At 45.5% G+C, this 6,635-nt stretch overlaps 1 long non-coding RNA gene across 1 annotated transcript; it reads left to right on the top strand.

Moving 5' to 3' along the window:
- The first annotated feature begins 209 nt into the window (after positions 1 to 209).
- Positions 210 to 2,385, top strand: LOC129624348 (uncharacterized). Its single transcript, XR_008700898.1, has 3 exons — positions 210 to 362; positions 1,680 to 1,774; positions 1,999 to 2,385. It is a non-coding gene; the product is annotated as an uncharacterized LOC129624348 (long non-coding RNA).
- The last annotated feature ends 4,250 nt before the right edge of the window (positions 2,386 to 6,635 follow it).

The following is a 6,635-nucleotide window of genomic DNA, read 5'->3' as shown; positions in this document are numbered from 1 at the left end:
GCATTATAGCATTTTTGTAATTGAAAGAGAAATCAGAAACAACATAAACGTCCATCCATAGCGCACAGGCTTTTGGCACCTCTGCAGAATGGAACGACCCAGGGTCACAACTAAATGGAATGAGGACCTGGAAAAATGCAATGATTTGTGCAATGAACATCTCAAGTCAAATAATATCTATCTGTTTCAGGATCTCCACTTTTTACAAAACAAAACGACAACAAAAATCCCCGAGCAGATGATTGTGAGACATATGAGATGAAGAGATGGAGAACTAGATGAGTAGAGAGATCAGTTTTTTTTGTAATTCATAGAAATCAGAAGCCCTGAAAAGCATGAGTCAATTATCCACAGTATTTCTGGTGAGTGGGGCTGTAGGGAGTAGGCTGGCTGTGAGATAAAAGTGCTTCACTTCTTACTTTTATTTCCGTACTGTTTGAATTTTTAGCAGCGAATAAGTATTATTTGAAGTCATTTGAAAAACAAGAGGAAAATATCAACTTGAAGTTTGGGTTTGCTGAAGCTGCCTTCAGTTGGGCAGATGACCCAATATCCCATATTTCTCAATTTCACGGCCTTTCTCCCTGAAAGAGCTTCTGGCACTGAACAAGCTGGAAGGGACAAAGTCTTCCTTTTTCCAGAGTAAGCATTTGGCAGGATTCAAACTGACTCCCTTGGGCATCTCCCTGGGGCATCTTTCCAGGACCTTGCTTTCTAAACTTGGTATATTAATGCGCTGGGACAGACTCCCGGGCTGACTCTGGACGTTGTCAAATCTCTCTGGTAACTTTCCTAGGCTTTCTGGTCTCCAATGAGACCTCGGCCTTTTTCAGTTGTAAATTAGCCTAGATCAAAATTCAGGCAGGAGGCCCCACAGCCCCTGAAATCCCTCCGCTCTTTCTTTCTGACCAGGACATCCTCATTTTCTTGAAAATCCTGCTCTACCCATGAGGAGTGGGGGCTGGGGTGGGCAGTTGTCGGTGGGGGGTGGGGCGTATGGGTTGGATGATCTGAAATAACCACCTGGGCTTATTTCTGAAATGACTCCTCTCTTGTTTTGACCAGCAGGAGAGAAGTCATTTGTTTTCTACTGTGTGTGTAGGTTGGCTTGCTGCCAGCACAGTTCTCTTCGCTGAAGAAAACTGAGCCCTCTCTCAAATGGGAAGGCAAGGGGGAATTTGTGTGAATATTATGAATCAGTGCACTTTCCTATGATCTGGCCTGGCCCATTTTTAGTAGGGAGCTGGTTTAGGGTTAGTTTGTGATTCCATAAACTTGCCTACAGTCCAGAGGAGGAAAGAATACCCTCTGGTGGTTAGAGCACATTCCTGCACTAGACACCCTGGACACCCTAAATTTCAGCCCCCCACCCCCACCCCCGGCCAGCTTGGTTCTGGGACACATGAGCATTGTCAGTCAAAGGAAAGCACACTTAGAGAAATCAGCTCCACCTAAATCTTCAGTGATATAAACAGATACAGGAAGTAATATTTCTATTTCTCAATTATACTTTTTGTTGTTGTTGTGAGTTACTGGGTTATATGTGGTACAGATTAAAATGATTCATTTTGTTTATTATGGAAACATTTCTCATCATTATACAAACTATCGACCTGGACTGGACTTTTTGTGTGTACCATTATTAATGATGTGTCTCTCTATTGTTATGCTCATTTCAGGACCATCTGGGTTTTCCAAATGCATCTATTCTTATAAGAGATTTTGGGTGCTCAGAAAGGATTACTAGTCCTGCTGATTGCTGTGACATTCAGAGGTATTTGTGGTCGCAGATTCCAGTCTTCTTGTTTATCTGTTCTGGGTGTGCTAATTCACTTCAGTTGTGTCCGACTCTTTGCAACCCTACGGACTGTGTAGCCCGCCAGGCTTCTCTGTCCATGGGATTCTCCAGGCAAGAGTACTGGAGTGGGTTGCCATTCCCTTATCCAGGGGATCTTCCCGACCCAGGGATTGAACCCATGTCTCTTTCGTCTCCTGCAGTGGCAGGCAGATTCTTCACCGCTGGCCCAAGCCACTTGAACTGTCCCAGTTGGCCTGATTACCCAGGAGCATCATCAAAGCAGATGCTCTGGAGGGGCACGGAGCAAGCCTGGTGTGGAATGCTCAGCGTGAGACGGAGTTCCCGTGGACCCTGGACTTTTGCCTTCCTGAATCTCCGCCTTTGGCCTCTCCCTTTGGGAATCGTGCCATCAAGGTCACTGTTTCCTGTTCCAAGTATTCCTTTTAGTTTCTGTTTTGTGAGAACTCTGTACAAAGCGTTTTCCCTTGACCGTCTGTCCTCCCAGGCCTGAGATGGCTTCTGTAGTGAGCAGAGCTGAATAAACTCAAGGTTCCTTCTCGAGAACTGGGCATCATTGCCTGCTTCTCCACTCGTCACCGGAGAGTAGAGTGTCCTTGGAGAGGCTGGGGCACCAGGATTTGAGGTGAGAGAAGATATAGTAGGTGCAGTCCATTAGTTAAGACTTGCATTTGCTTCTTGTCAAAACGCGCATTGGCCACCTGGTAAGTGACCAACTGTCCAGGTCTGCCTGGGGCTGAGAGGCTGCCTAGGACACAGGACTTTTGGTGTTGAAACTGGCAAAGTTCCGGTTGAGCGGGACGAATGGGTCACACCAGTGTGCGTTTAGGACTCTGTGAACCTGCTGTTTGTTCCTCTCTTTCCCCAGATCTGATGAGGCCTGTTCCTTATGCCTCCCTGAAAAATCCACAATGTTTGAAAACAATTGCACATTAAGGATTTACTGCCTTTTGAAAGTGCTAGCCATGAGAAACTTTTCATTTGAGTTAAAAGTTACACAAACATGAACTTGTGTCAGGCATGCCTAAACCACTCGACTGCAATGATTTATCATCATTTATAAGCACGTTGTCAAGGCTGACGGTTTCGGACAAAGTCCCGTGGTAGGGTGAGGGGAATTGAAGGGATAAACAGATCAACCACAGAAATTACCAAGTGCTGGGCGAGTGGTGTGGGAGGCCAAAGAGCAAAGTGATGACTGTGGGCTGAGACAGCTGGGAGAAGCTTAATACAGGAAGTGGGATGTGGAGCGGGGTGGAGAGGACTCTGTGAAGAAAAGGTAGCTTTAAGTGAGAAGAGCCTCTTCCAGGCAGAGGAAACAGCTGCCCGTAGACTCAGGAGAGCAGTGTGTGGGAGCTGCCTAGGCTCCTTGCCCTGAAGCTGAGCTGTCAGATGGGTGATCAGTTGCAAGAGGGTGTGGAGGACCTTCCCTGTGTTTCTATATCACGGCTTTTGCAATTATTACAGGCACACGGAGCACGCCTTTTGCAGACAGAGGGAGCACTTCTTTCTTCTCCTGTCCCTCTGCCAGCTTTTATAGGTTAGGCCCAGCCTCTCTAAAGAATTACCTGACTGTCTCAGTAAATATTTGGGGTGCAAAGTCCTGGAGCATTGTCAAAACTCTGTGCGCCTGCTCCACCCTTCCTGCCATTGAGGCCAGCGCAGGGTGGGGCAGCCCGCAGAGTGTGGGCAAGGAAGCCCTCCTTCACCTCCCTGTAAACAGGCTTAGACACAGAGACGCAGAGCATGAGCCCTGGCAACCCCATCCTCAGCAAACACAATGAATGTTTTTTATGTGAAATGGGCCGGTTAATGACTATCTGTCTCCCTGACACATAAAACAGGAACCGCTCGGTAGTGGACCTTCAAAGACCTTATCACAGATTGAACATAATGAAGAATCATAGTGTTGCAAGAATATGGGGACAAGAAAGGATGGTCACGTCCCCGGTCTCGGGTGAGTCCCCTGGATGGCCGCCAAGGGAGGGTCCTTGGCTTCCTGCAGGAAAGAATCCAAGAGCAGGCAGAGCGAAAGTGGATTTATTCAGGGAGACAGACACTCCATACGCGGAGTGTGGGCCACCTCAGAAGGTGAGAAGGCCCGGAGTAAGGGATGGTTAGTTTTTATGGGCTGGATGATTTCATAGGCTAATGAGTGGGAGACTTATTCCAACTATTTTGGGGAAGGGGAGGGGATTATCAGGAATTGGTCCACAGCCCAATTTTGGCTTTGAATGCTTGTCCTCACAACTGTAGTAGCGCCTGTGGGCTTGTCATTTAGATGTTAATATATTATACTGAGTGTATAACGAGGTTCAGGATGTACTCGAAGTGGAATCTCCCACCATTGGGGCCTAGCAGGTGTAACAGTTTTTGTTGTATCCTCAATGGCTACGCCATTCTTTTAAGGTTGTGATCTGCTCCCTTACCTCCTGTCTCAATGCTGTGAATTTACCTAAATGACCTTTTTTTCCCACAAATCCCATTGTTCTTTAGTGAAGGGAACCTCTTTCAATCCAGCAAAGACCCTGTGAAGATGTGTCTGTGAACCAGGTAACCACCATCATAAACTGTGGGAGACAGAGGCAAAAGCAGAAAGTGCCTTCCATGAGATTTGGGAGAAGGGATTCCAGGAAGGTTTTTGTACCTCGTCCACCAGCTTTTGACCTGAAAAATTCCTGCTCATGATGCTTTAGTCTCCCAAATACTCCTGGGAAGATTATACCTTGCCTTACTTTCACACTAAAAGGTCTGTATCACTATTTTCCTTTTGTGAGGAATAGACAGGGCCTTGAGTGTTTAAAGAGAAGAATCCATAGATACTAAAAAACACTGCCAAGTTTAACACTAACGAGCTGCCACTAACACTAAAAGACACTGACGAGCCTAGGCAGCTCCCACAAGGAAGTCTTAGCCTCTTAAAACCAAATCTGTATCTCAAGTTTTCTGATATTTGTCATAGCTTTTATTCGAAATGGTTTGAATTACAGCAGCACTCAGAAAAACTCTCTCTTATTTTTCTTGTTTTGGGTTTGTTGCTCCTTAATACTATATGGTCTTCCCTTCTGCCATTCAATTTCCTCCCCTTGCTTTCAAACTCTTTCCGTAAACTATTTTAATCTGTCCTATTTCCGATCCTGAATTCCCACCTTGGTTCCCACTGCTTGTGTTTATTTTTTAGCTCACGTGATCCTTTCTTGGGTCTAGAGAGACCTGACTGCCCCAAGATATAACTCTGTCCTTAGAAGACCAAAAATCTGAGGGTACATCATTGAGTTAATAACTGCATCTATTAAAAATATCATGATCACCCTCCTGCTTTCATCTGTTTTATTTGAAGACATAGGTTGGTAATTAATATTTCTATGCTTTAAAAAATGGAAGAGAAATCCCACTAGATAGTGTGCATTAATCAGACACATTTTTCTTTTTTTAAAAAAAGTAGCTTTATACTTCTTTGGGGTTTGCTGTTTCTTAATCGTAGCTACAACTGAGACATCTTCTCTCCCCATCCTCTTTGTCTTGGGCATCTTCCTACCCACGTCTCTTTATAAATCATCATTATTATTATTATTTTTTAAACAACTTTCCAATGGTTCTGCCCTTGTGATGTCAATTAGATTACTATCATTTGAATTGAGTCCTAAGGTATGGTGTCTGCTATTAGGTTAAAAGTTTCCTTGGAGTAGATCCAGTTCTTTTTAACCTTTTTTGATAAGTAATAGCTTTCAAAGTCCTGGCTTGAAGATTCTTGTTTTGAATTAGGAATTCTTATCTCTACATAATTTGAACAATCCCAGACTATATGGACATGGCCCAAGTCTACTAGACAGCTGCCCTTCATTATAGTGGTGCCGCTTGAAAGCCTAGAGGAGAATTCAGGCGGCCCTAGTAGACCAGGCGGCCAAACCAAGAACATCCAGCGGCTACTGTGAGACTATTCTACCACTTCTCTTAATCCAAATACAGCTGCCAAGTCACACTGTTCTCTCAAAGTTCAGTTAGTCCTGGTTTATGGCTCAACGCACTTTGCATGGATCAGTCCATTAGCCCTTGGCATTCCTCTGAGTCAGGAAGCTGACAAGTGGAACTAACCCAGTTTCCAAATGTGCACTCAGAGGCAACTGCAACAGGATCACTAATTCAGGCAGCAAAGCCATACAAACACGGGAACCAAGGCGGTATCAAAACGTTCCATAGGACCTAATGTAATGTCCTCCCCAGCACTGGTGTTCTTGTAAGTAGCAAATACACAACTCTGTGACAAGATAAAACACCTCTGCATGGACTCCTTCTCATTCCAGCACTCAGAAGTAAACAGGCTGACTTTAGGCAACATCATCCATGTAAGGGAGTTTTGTCTCCTGGGCCATCTTCTCTCCAAATCAGTTTCCTTTCAACTATGGCCAAGAGTTTGAGCAAGCCCTGGGAGATGGTGAAGGACAGGGAAAGCCTGGCGTGCTGCAGTCCATGAGGTCACAGAGAGTCGGACCCGACTTAGTGACTGAACAACAATGGCCAGGAGTATGGACTCTAGGACTAGAAATGCCAGAATTCAAGTCTTGGTCTCACCCCCATGACTCTGCTGCTGCTGCTGCTGCTAAGTCACTTCAGTCATGTCTGACTCTGTGCGACCCCATAGATGGCAGCCCACCAGGCTCCCCTGTCCCTGGGATTCTCCAGGCAAGAACACTGGAGTGGGTTGCCATTTCCTTCTCCAATGCATGAAAGTGAAAAGTGAAAGTGAGGTCGCTCAGTGAAGTCTGACTCTTCGAGACCCCATGGACTGCAGCCCACCAGGCTCCTCCGTCCATGGGAT

This window comes from Bubalus kerabau, chromosome 12 (genome assembly GCF_029407905.1).
Source record: "Bubalus kerabau isolate K-KA32 ecotype Philippines breed swamp buffalo chromosome 12, PCC_UOA_SB_1v2, whole genome shotgun sequence".
Classification (NCBI taxonomy): Eukaryota; Metazoa; Chordata; class Mammalia; order Artiodactyla; family Bovidae; genus Bubalus; species Bubalus kerabau.
The sequence above is the reverse complement of the archived record's forward strand: the minus strand, read 5'-3'. Positions and strand labels throughout refer to the sequence as shown.